Here is a 13,071-nt window from a genome sequence, read left to right on the forward strand (position 1 = left end):
TCTGCGGTACGCCCTTCGGACTCGGCAATCGAAAGGAGACCGCTTACCATTAAGCTTATACTTGTATCGCACAGCACTCATTGGTATGTAAGAAGTTTGCCCCTGTTCCTTAGTGGAATGATCATGGAAAAATATACATTCGATTGAATGATCAGATTTGCAGTTCCTTAATCTCTCAAGTAAGGACTCGGGATCTAAAGGTTATTATTGAAGTTTTAGTATTTGTCGGAATGGTAGTCTCTTAAGTACGGATCATTGGTCGGGACGGAATATTTTCCTTCTTGACTTAATTCAATGCTGCTATTATTTTAAATTATTTTAAACCGGAAGAAATACAAACGCAATGAATAGCTACCCCCTATTGTGGGTATACAAATACAAGATTGTGTCAAATATTCAAAATTTTTATACCTTCCACCATAGGATGGGGGGTATACTAATTTCGTCATTCTGTTTGTAACCACTCAAAATATTCGTCTGAGACTCCATAAAGTATATATATTCTTGATCGTCGCGACATTTTATGTCGATCTAGCCATGTCCGTCCGTCCGTCTGTCTGTCGAAAGCACGCTAACTTCCGAAGGAGTAAAGCTAGCCGCTTGAAATTTTGCACAAATACTTCTTAATAGTGTAAATGCGCCATATAGGTCCATATTTTGATATAGCTGCCATACAAACCGATCTTGGGTCTTGACTTCTTGAGCCTCTAGAGTGCACAATTCTTATCCGATTGGAATGAATTTTTGCACGAAGTATTTTGTTATGATATCCAACAACTGTGCCAAGTATGGTTCACATCGGTTCATAACCTGATATAGCTCTCATATAAACAAATCTGGGGACTTGAGTTTTTGTGCTTCTAGAGGGCGCAATTCCTATCCGATTTGCCTGAAATTTTGCATGACTTATATTATTTTTACTTTCAACAACTGTGTCAAATAAGGTTTAAATCGGTTCATAACCTGATATAGCTGCCATATAAACCGATCTGGGATCTTGACTTCTTGAGCCTCTAGAGGTCGCAATTATTATCCGATTTGCCTGAAATTTTTTACGATGGATCCTCTCATGACATGACAACATACGTGTTTATTATGGTCTGAATCGGTCTATAGCCCGATACGGCTCCCATATAAATCGATCTCTCTATTTTACTTCTTGAGCGCCCAAAGGGCGCAATTCTTATTCGAAATGTCTGACGTTTTACACAGGTCTCCAACATATAATTTAATTGTGCTCCAAACCGGACCCTATCTTGATATCGCTCTAATAGCAGAACAAATCTTTTCTTTTATCCTTTTTTGCCTTAGAAGAGATGCCGGTAAAAGAACCCGACAAATGCGATCCATGGTGGAGGGTATATAAGATTCGGCCCCACCGAACTTAGCACGCTTTTACTTGTTCTCATTTGTTTTTTCGTTACTTTATGAACCCAAATCCTTGTGGTCCACCTTCTAATACCAATTCTTTCTTTTTCTATTTTCTCATCTAACATTTTAATTTACCTAAAAATTTATTGCTTAATAAGCTTCTATTTTTTGGCAAACGAATAACTTTGATTGTGTCTACAACCTAGATATGAGTTCATTGCTCTCTGAAGTACTTCCGTTTGTATGGCAATAAATATGACTTATGGAAACAATTGAGTTTTGGCCAACAAAAATGGTTTCATAGATGCATTGCAAAAAAGACAACGGGGGCATTGAACATTTGTGTTGTACATCACTTTGCTGTACAATATTTACATTTGATATGTTGTTGTTCGTATTTTGGAACAATAGATATTGATTTTTCATGGGATCAAACCGCCAAGGGGAAGTTATTGAAACTGCATGGTTCATATAAAACATTGAATATGCAGTTATTAATTTAATTACGAAGTGCCAATTTAAAATGACACAAATATACAAATGCAATATGGAGACTTTGGTGACTTGGGGACACTAAACCCCAGACTTCTTGTCAAAACTTACAATACTGAAACAGATTGAACAGTTGGTATCAAAAAGAGGACAATGTTCGGCAGTTAGGAAGTTTGTAAAGAGTGATTTATTAGCTATTATCTCTTTGGCAACACTGGTTTAAACAGCTCACGCACTTTTCGTGTTTTGTTCCACTGTCAAACATTCTTCAGTTTGGTCTATAATTTAGCCATGAATCATCTTACAAACGAACAGAGCTTGCAAATTATTGAATTTTGTTATCAAAATGCGTGCTCTGTTAAGAAAGTTCACGGAATGCGTGAGGTGGTGCTAACGCGAGGACGTCGAGTATGAACATCTTCACTAACAGTAAAACGGCCATAAGGGCAATAAAAACCAGGACGGTAAGATAAATCTAGAATGTAAGAAGGAGTTTAAGGCCTTCTCTGAGAATGGCACAATCCACATCGTTTGGGTGCCGGGCCACAACGGAGTAGGGGGGAGTGAAAGGTCAGACGATTTGGCGGTGAAGGCCAGTGGACTGCCGTCAATAAGCCCGAAGCCTTTCGGGTCGACGCAATCCGAATTAAGGGTGTGGGCGACGAACGCATGTAACACTGTCGAACAGCGAAACAGTCGGTAGGGCGGCGAAAATCCTATGGGGTGATCCAGATCGTGAGAAGACGAGTCTATTACTGTAAGGAAGTAAGAAGAAGGTCAGTATAGCTCTTGGTATCATAACGGGACACATAGGACTACAAGCTCACTTATGCAAAATCGGTGCGGTAAATGAGAGCATGTGTAGTGCATATGGGGAAGATGATGAGATGTTGGAGCATTTCCTATGTCATTGCCGGCTTTCGCGGCTAAAAGACATCGGTACTTAGGTGGGGACACAATACCAGACTCGAACCAACTTAGGGGAGTGGCATGGAAAACACTTAAGGATTTGTAAATAGCACTGAATTCCTAACTTACATTTTTTTTTTCGAGGTTACTTTTTGGTTTCTAGAGTGCACAACAAGCCAATTACTGGCTTAGGTGTAAGTCCATAGTGGTATAGGATGGACTAATATCCGCACCCTCTTTTCAACCTAACCTAAGAAAGTTCATCGCGCTCTTTTCCTATTTTACGCCGAAACTAATCTGTGGCTTAATGGGTACGCAAATGAGCAGAATTGTCGATTTTTAAGTGAAGATTGCAAGAGCTACCAATGCATCCAGAAAAAGTCGCAGTTTCGTGAGGTTTAGACCGGTCATTAGACCGTACTTCTTTAATGATGATGCGAATCATAACGTAACTGTAAATGGTGAGAGCTATCGTGAGATGATATCCAACTTTTTTTGCCCAATATACAAGAGCTTGACGTGCATGACATGTGGTTTCAAGATGTCGGGGCCACATGCCACACAGAACGCGTTACAATGGAAGCATTTATTCGTGAGATTAAGCGGATGGACCATTTATGGCGTAGTCACGGTCAACATTTGCATGATATAATCTTCAAAAAATAAATTATATGGACCGTTAGATAAAAATTAGTACATCCCCCCATCCTATGGTAGAGGGTATAATAATTTCGTATGTTTTTCCAAAATTTATTCTGATATTTTCTTACAGTATATTATACTAGCTGAACCGGGCCTCTCCTTTCACTCTTTAATATATTTCATTTGAATCATATATAATCCATTTGGGGGTGGGATGGCCTCACAGACTTATCAAAACGAATGTGGATACCAAATCAATACTTTACTCCCAAATATCTTTAATTTGAGGCCCATATTGTCATGGTCGATAAAAATGTCCGGTTTAAGAGCTGTTGGGGTGGTGGCGGCCCCCAAACCCTTGTTTAATATCAGATTCGTTTTCTGCTCTCAAATACCTTACATTTGGATCCCATATTGGCATGATTGGGTCATATAACTCTTTGTCGGTTTTTGGTGGTGGCTCCCTCATGTACGTGACCCCGAATTTGTATACCAAATTTTTGTTTTTAGATCACTACTAACCGTACCGAGCGCTCCGCAGCGCCAACTTTAACGCTCTTATACCTTTAATTTGAGCCCTTTAATGCAATGGTCGATATATAAGTCCTGTCTTGGTAGAGTTTTAAAATGGGAACATTTCGCCCAAATGTGTATATCGAATTTGTGTCATTGAAGCGCAGCGGTAAGCGTGTCCACCAATGATGCTAAAGGAGTTGGTTTAAATCCTGGCGAGAACATATCCCACATCGTTAAATAGTCTTAGAATTTTATGACGATCCGAAATATATATACTTTGCAGGATCGGAAATGGAAATGGTGGTGGATACAAAAAGTAGTTGCCCAGGTGGCGTATGTCATATGGCATATATGGAAAAAATTATCCAAAAGTAATCATACGCAACAATGTCCAATAAATTTAATACAGAAATTATTTTAAATTATTGGTGCTGTGTAAGAGGTTCTCGGACTATAACAGTAGCCATGCAACACATTTCTGAAATATAGTATGGGAACCCCGGACTTGATAGAAATTGCGCCGTCTCGGTGCTCAAGAAGTCAAATCGGTTTAAGTGGCAGCTACATATAACAAGCTATAGACCGATTTCGACCATACTTCACTCTTTGCTATATTAAGGTATTATATGCATCTGGGCAAAATTTTAGAGCTCTATCATAACTAACTAATTTTTTTTCCACAATTGTGTTAAGAGCAAAACTATGTGCAGTTTTACATGAGCTCTATCTTAAATCTTACAATTTTTTTCAACAACTGTGTAAAGAGGCAAAACTGTGCGATGTGCCGCAGAACGAAATCACGGCTTATTACTTCACACATGTCGCCTGCATTCATATGGGGATAACTATCGCTGAAAATTGTGTCTGATATTTCCAGGATTCGAAACCAGGCATTCAGAGTCATTCAGATAGCGCACATGTTTACCTATGCGCCACGAAGGCCTCAAAATTCAGAAAAATGCATGAAATCTTCATATGAATCTATAGTCGGTCCATATAATTTAATGTTTGAAGATTATTTCATACAAATGTTCAATCCAATTTTGGCATACTCTTTCCAACGTTTCGGCGGTATCTCAAGAATAAATGCTTCAACGTTGTCTTTAATGAGTCAATTGAAGCAGGCTTGCCTGTAAAGACATGACCTTTAACATAGCCCCACAAAAAATAGACTAAAGGCGTTAAATTGCACGATCTAGGCGGCCAATTGACCGGTCCCGATCGTGAAAAAAAAAAATTCACCGAGCTCGCCTCTCAATAAGTCCATTGTTACGCTTTTTTTGTGGTATGTGGTACCGTCTTCTTGAAACTACGTGTCATGCAAGTCAAGCTATTGTATTTTGGGCAAAAAAGTTGGATATCATCTCACGATAGCTCTCACCGCTACGATTCGCATCATCTTTGAAGAAGTACGGTCCAATGATGCCACCAGCCCATAAACCGCACCAAACTGTAAATTTTTCTAGATGCATTTATAGCTCTTGCAACGCTTCTGGCTGATCTTTACTCCAAAATCGACAATTCTGCTTATTTACGTACCCATTAGGCCAAAAATTATCTTAAAATGGATGAAGCGCGCGATGAACTTTCTTAACAGAGCACGCATTTTGATAATAAAATTCAATAATTTGCAAGCGTTGTTCGTTAGTAAGACGATTCATGGTTAAATTGTAGACCAAAGTGAAGATATTTGATAGTGCAACAAAACACAAAACGTGCGTGAGCTGATTAAAACAGTGTTGCCCAAAAGATAGTAGCATAAGAATCACTTTTTATAAAAGAGTTGCGTGACTGACTGATTAAATTTTGCGTGAATGTTGATCTTGAGTCGTAAGCACGGGATAAGGCTGGCTTTAGTGATATTCGTACGTTTAGATACTAAAAAGAACGAAATGGAACATATTTACCCTGTGCGAACGGAAAGGGGTAGAATAATGTTCTTAGGCTCAAATTAAAGGGCGTCTCAAAATGTTCACCCATTTCGTAAAATTTTTAAATTTGACTTAAAAGACATAGTACATAGTGGGAGAAAAAGTACGATTAGCACCGCAATTGGTACCATTTAGTACTTTCTTTACAGAAAGAGCTAGAGGTTTGAAATTTGAATGTAGGTAAAACTAGGAAATAAATGATGGGTGACTAAATGATCTATTTAAATTTCGTAAATTTTGGTACCAAATTTGGTACAATTTGGTACTTTCTTCATAGATAGAGCTAGAGGTTTGAAATTTGGCACATAGGTACAACTAAGAAACATATGATTGGAGACTAAATGATCTACTCAAAATTCGTACATTTTGGTACCGAAATTGGTTACATTTTGTACTTTGTGTTCAGATGGAGCGTGAAGCCTGAATTTTGGCATGTAAATACAACTAAATATATGATGGATGATTAAATGTTCTATTAAAAATGCATACATTTTGGTACCATTTGGTACTTTCTTTACAGATGGAGCTAGAGGTCGGAAATTTGGCATGACGGGCGACTAAATAATCTGTTCACAACTCACAATTCGTACATTTTGGAACCGAAGTTGGTTACATTTTGTACTCTGTGTTCAGATGGAGCGTAAGGCCTGAAATTTGGAATGTAAGTACAACTAAATATATGATGGTTGATAAAATGTTCTATTAAAAATTCGAATATTTTGGTACCTATTGTAACTTTCTTTACAGATGGAGCTAGAGGACAAAAATACGACATGTGCAAGAAAACGTACTAATTGTGGTGTAATTTGTATCTTGAAAGAATATATCGGACAACTATAAGATATCTTTTATTCATATATTTAGGTACTCAAACGTACAAAATAGTACTTTCTTAACGGAGTGAACAAATGCCTCCAAAGTTGGTATACAAGTACACCTTGACTATAAATTTTGGATGACCAGAAGATTATTCTAAATCATGTATTTAGGTACTAAAACGGTTAAAATGGTACTCTCCTTTCGAATTGAGCTAAAACATTCAATTCAAAGATTTGTTTTTAGTTCGTACATTTCTTTACAGAAGGAGACAGATTTATGAAATTTTATACGCAATTATTACAAAAATTCATAATCTTATAAACTGAGCGACTACCTACGTTTTTTGAAGTCCTACACTAAAAAGTGGGTTCCAAAAACAGGGGTAGCGAAGCGGACCACCAGGATGCTAGTAGGATCAAACAAAAATCTGTTTCCTGTGTTGTATATAACATTTTCATTAATTATGTTGGTTTTGAGCCTTTCAATGCAAAGAAAAACTTGACTTAGACCAATTTTCTTTCAGAAAATAAAATGGTTTTGAGTTTTATACCCTAAAATTATACTACATTAAAATTTTCTATTTAAAACGCCTTTGATAAATTGTCACTGAGTGTCCATTGTTTAATGTTGGTTAATGTTTAATGTTGGTTAATGTTTAATGTTGGTTCAATTTATGACAATAGGATGCATTCCAATTAAAAACCTGTTGCATTCACAAACTTCTCTTTCTCTACAAATTTTTAGTAATTCAATTTTCAGTAAAGGAAAATAAAAAAAAAAATGAAACCTCGAGAAATCTTACTCTAGTGGTGTTGCGTTATAATCCGCAAGATTTAAAAAATTCTTTGAGACACCAACAAAAGAAATTCCTTTACATTGCCCGCACTTTAAACGATTGCAACATGATTTTTCTCTCGCCTTTTTCTCTGCCTCGTTTGGCATAGTGGCAACACTGATAACAACAGTATGGTTATTTCCCTGTTACCGAATTCTCTTTCGCTCCTTCAATCGAATGTTCTCTTTTTCTATGTTCACAGAGACAAAGATGAAAAGAGAGAATAGCAATAGATTTTTTTTTATAAATGGGGCAATTGAAAATGAAATGAATAAGCACAAGCATGTGGTATTTCAATACTTTGACAAATTTTGTACTTACATTTGCTTTGGGGCGATGTGAGTCCTTTGAAGTTATGTGAACTTTATGGAGTTGTTGTTTATTTCATATGTTGTTGTATTATTTTGTTTGTCCAAATCATTCGTGTTTTTTATTTTGCGCTGACGATATTTTTGCGTACGCTTGTATGTTTGCGATTTCTCAATAATAATGATAGAAGAATGTCAACGACATTTATGAAACACACACGACAATGGGCGATGACGACAAGGGAGAACGACAACGACAACGATGACAACGGTTCGATGGTCGGTGATGGGACGTCGACAACGCAAAAACGGCAAACGAAGGAAGAAGGCAGCAGTTTTAGGTTGTTATTAACAGTAGCAGTAGTACTAGTAGAGTATGCGTGTCCAATACATACATAGTACGTCCAAGCATTTTTTTTGGGTTGCGTGGTTGTGTGTGTGGGTATGTGGGTAGGTCGGCGTATGTAAGTGTGGGTTTGTGTATTGGTATGTTTGTTGCTGTCAATGGATGAGCAAGACCATGTGTATGGTAGCTGCTTTTGAGTGGTTTGTGAAAGAGAGAGGCAAGAACAAGTGTAGTATGTATTGGTGTTTGTGATTGAGAACGAGAGCGAGAGAGAGAGAGCGCGAGAACTAGCAAGCAAGAGAGCGTATGTATGTGTGTGTGAAAATATTGGTGTAATACTTTTTTTCTATATAATTTTCTTCTTTTTTGTTACACTTTTTTCGATATGCTTATGAAAAAGATAAATTTTTCTTATTTTTTCATTACTTTCTGAGGCGATTTCCTTCTCGTGGGCTCCCACATTTCATGCGATTTTTTACACGATTCTTAGACGACGATTATAATTTGTTATAACACATTTAATACTATAAATGCAATTAATTTTCTCTTCTCTTATTTTATTGTGGTTATATTTCAATTTGTTTCCTTTTATATTTAAATTTTTTGTTTTATTTGTTTGCTACTAACTACTTGATAATGGGTTTTGTTCTTCACTTAGAGTGATTTCTTCCTTTTTTTACATATTTCCTTATCTACAGAAATACACACAATTCAATTTTTGTCAATCGTTTGAGATGTGTTCACAAGCTTTCATTTTTCCACTTTTTCACTCGGGCGGACTTTCAGATTTGTTCACACTTTTCGTACGGGGTTTTCACGTTTGGAATTGCTTTCATCTTGTCTCCCAAAGAAAATTGGTATACCAAGCATAGGAAATTCTTTGCAATAAATGTTCTGCTCCGCCTCGTTTCCGTTTAATACTTGAATCTGAATTTTCCACTCTATATCTATATACACAACATATGTACTATGGGAAAATACAAGGCAAGTGTGCCAATATTCCCTTTATGGTTATGGTGCGGCTGTTTGGAACCTGAAAAGTGTGGCCAGAAGATATTCAGCGAATCCATGGACCTTTCTTCTTGATATATATTGGGAATTTCCTTTGCTTATGGTCTAAGGCTTTTCACTTTTTCACTCTAATCGAATTTGTTGACTGGTTTTCTGCAGTTTTCGGTCTGCCCACAATTGTATAACTCCCTTATTATTTTGTTGATGAATATGTACAACAATTTCGTTTGGTGCTTGCTATGGAATTTTGTGAATTATTTTACACTTTTTCTTTGTCACATTTGCCTTTTTTCAGATTGTAATTAGAAAAAATTCTTTTGGTTTAATGCGAAAAAACCCCGAAAAGTGGGTCATCTTCGGTCGTTCGGTTCGGTCTACTTGTATTTTTCATCTACACTTGCTAGCACACACAGCAATCGATTTTTGCTGTATATGCCTTACATTGCTAACATAACTGTTCGTTCCTGGCTCTGTCTCTCTCTCTCTCTCTCTCTGTTCTCCCATTTGTGTCACTGTAAACCAATATGTTAGCAAGTAGCGGTAGTTTAAGGCTATTAAAAGAGAAAACATTGATGCTCTTTGCCGTTAATGTGTCAATGGAGCAATTCCGTTGTTGTGTATTTCATATCCGTTTTGTTTCAAATGTCATAGCAAAGTGTTGCCTACCTCAAGGCGACGATGGAAAGATGCTTAAGGCAAGGCGAGCACATGGCCTCTTTATTCAGACGGCATACAGTGAGCAAAAAAATGCGTACAGATCAAAAAAGATTGTTATTTTACTTTGGTTAAAAGAAGAAGAAAGAATCATAAACCAAAATCTGATACTGAAAATTCCAAAAATTAAAAAACAAAACCTTAATAAATAAAATAGGCAAATAAAACACAAGCATAGACAAAAGAAAGATATAGACTTTGGAACTCAAAATGTTAATAAAATAGCTCAAAAGTTCCCCGTTCTTTGCAAACTCGCATATAAGCGACTGAGAATTTGACAGTTCTAATATCTGTTACAGTTTTTTTGAACATATTGTTATGAGTCTATAGATTTCTTTTGTCTACGACACACGTCGAACTCCTACCACGTTTCGTGGGGTAGTACCAACATTAATAAGCGGGGCCAAACCCTGGCAGCTGTCTTTGTTAATTGGATTAGGGAGGAAGTTTTAGATGTGACAATATGTTCAAAAAATCTAATCGATGTGGTTCAGGATTGGAGGGTCTCTATGGCGCATTCCTTCTGAGACCATCGCTACATTCGGTTTAGAATAGCACAGCCAGCGCCGAATTCGATAAGCTTCCGGAATAAGTTGAAAACAAACTGGACAAAATTCGAAAGACTACTCAGAATAAGACCTGGTCAAGATAATTTAGATTGTCAACAGGATTACGATTGCACTAGTAGAGTCTTTCGAATATGATTTTCCTCTTCGAGAAAGGAAATATGCCCTGGAAAATCGCTTGATGACCGGGGAGAATCCCAATATTGGGAAAGAGGTCGCAGACTTTATAACAGAGCTCGTCGTAAAAATGCGAAATTTTATTGGGATGTGTATTACACATGGTTCAAGGGATACCATGAGATTATCAGAGCGAGAAATGTGCCTCCTGAAAGTTTTTCTGCGAGCAGGTCGATAGCGATAATGACGCCGCCAAAAATTTTCTCTCAAAAATCCAAGTCCAAACTGAATGAAACTTTAGTAGACGCTATCAGTTGCCCGGACCTGACCACTATTTTCACAGCCTCCCACGGACTTGCATAGGGGATCTTTTTTTTTTTTTTGAACCTTGACTAACAGATGCTGCTTTGGATTAAGCAAGCAGATGAGGAGCAAAGCCACCTCTCGACAGACGAAAATTACACTATACAAGACACTGATACTATCCGTGCTGCTGTATGGCTCCGAAGCATGGGAGTTTGGGAAAGCAAATGAGGTGGTACTTGGAGTGTTTGCGAGAAAAATCGTAAAATATATAGACCAGCCTGTGTCAATAGAGAACATAGGTGTCGTATGAACCATGAGCTGTATGAGACGAAAGCATAGTTAAACACATCAAAATACAACGGTTTCGTTGGTTATAACATGTTGTCAAAATGGATAAAGAAGCTCCAGCAAAGAAGTATTTTAAAGGCGACCATAAAAGAAAAGGCAAAAGGGGAAGACCAAAACTCCGATGAAGTGACCAAGTGGAGAGCAACTTCTCGAAACTGGATGTCAGATATTTGAGAAGAAGCGCCGAAGATCGATGAATACATTTCAGTAATGGCCAATTAACGTAAAATAAAGTACTAGGACTTGCAAATATTCCTAAAGCCTGGAAGAAGAAATGTTATGTCACACCAAATACCTACAAACCTATAAACTTTACATTAAGCCCCCATGTCAATGCATGTGTAGTTCTTGGCATCGAAGGATTCATATGGATTTCCTACATCCAGCAAACTCCTCAAATACAAACATCATGCCTATGTCAAGGGAAGGTCGGTGAACACTGCCCTGACGAGCTTGTGCCTAAAATAGAAGAATCCTTCGATGCCAAGAACTACACATGCATTGACATCGGGGCTTTAAAAATTTGCGGACCGACACATTGATCCAATCCTTAGACCAGTACTGGGTAAACCGCGTCCTTAGAGACTAGATAAACCATATTTTAAGAAACAGGTGTATAAATTGTGGATCTCATGGTATAAAGATAACGGAGAAAGTGGCACAGGGCACGCCAGAGGGGGGCTATGTGGAAGTGCCGAAAAGGTCTTGGAGATGGCATATGACTGGTCTAGACCTAGGGCCTCAATGTTAACCCAGAGAAAACTGAAATCTTCCTGTTCACGAGGTCTTTCTCGTGGGCCAATTTGACGCGCCACGTTTCCTCAATAAAACGATTTCGATATCTGATACTTAGGAGTGATCTTGGACAAGAAACTTACTGAGAAGGCTCTCAGATTTTGGTAGACGGGCCGTAGGGCTTGAATCCGAGGATGGTCCACTGGATCTACAGGAGCGTGATTAGACCAATACTTACTTACGCCCCAGTAGTTGGGTTGTCTTTACGTCTTCTCTGAAGATGACAGGATCCGCATCGTCTGGGTGCCGGGCCATAACGGAGTAAGGGGAAATGAAAGAGCGGACGATTTGGCAGTGAGAGCCAGAGGACTGCCGTCAATAAACATGGTTACCCCATCGCAGTCCAAGTTAAGGCCGTGGGCGATGAACGCATCGAACGCTATGGAACGACGAAAATCCAGTAGGTCGACGAAAATCCTATGGGGGACCCGAATGGTGAGAAGACGCGGCTATTGCTGAAAGGAAGTAAGCAGGAGGTCAGTATAGCTTTCGGTATCATAATAGGCCACATAGGACTACGAGCTTACTAATAACCAATCGGTGCGCCAAGTGATAGCATGTATAGGGCGTGTGGGGAAGATGATGAGACGTTGAGCATTTCCATTTTCCAAGTCTGCTGGTAGTAGCAAACAATGTTTGCTGGCTTTTAGTAGTTAATTTTACTGCTATTACAGCAGTAGTTCTGCTGTTATAGCTAAATGTTTGCAATTTTATGAACACCGGTGTGACAGCTGAATAAATAAATGTAAACAGAAAATTTTTAATACTTTTGAAAGAAACAAAATTGCCCGATCGTAACCTGAAAAAATTCCTTATATAATCAAAACATGTGATCTGTAGGAACAGGCCAACATAAGTAATAGCCCAACATTCCACAGATAGCTCGTGGTGTGCGTAACAAAACAAAATTCAAGTGACGAACAATAGCAATAAGAACAGGTTTAAAGTAACGAACAACAACACCCAACAATGAAAAGTAGCAATAAAAAAGGAGTTTCAAATAAAAAAAAACAACATCTATCAGCATGGGATAGAAAGCAAGCGA

General features: G+C 38.0%; 1 protein-coding gene across 15 annotated transcripts in view; it reads right to left on the minus strand.

The window, feature by feature from the left end:
• LOC106081644 (uncharacterized) overlaps positions 1-9,533 on the minus strand; it is a 235,329-nt gene extending 225,796 nt beyond the window's left edge. For all 15 annotated transcript variants that reach the window (XM_059363308.1, XM_059363310.1, XM_059363309.1 and 12 more), the window contains exon 1: positions 7,837-9,533. The gene's annotated coding sequence lies outside the window, so the exon portion shown is untranslated. The remainder of the gene's footprint in view (positions 1-7,836) is intronic.
• Positions 9,534-13,071: the final 3,538 nt, after the last annotated feature.

This window comes from Stomoxys calcitrans, chromosome 2, assembly GCF_963082655.1.
Source record: "Stomoxys calcitrans chromosome 2, idStoCalc2.1, whole genome shotgun sequence".
Taxonomy (NCBI): domain Eukaryota; kingdom Metazoa; phylum Arthropoda; class Insecta; order Diptera; family Muscidae; genus Stomoxys; species Stomoxys calcitrans.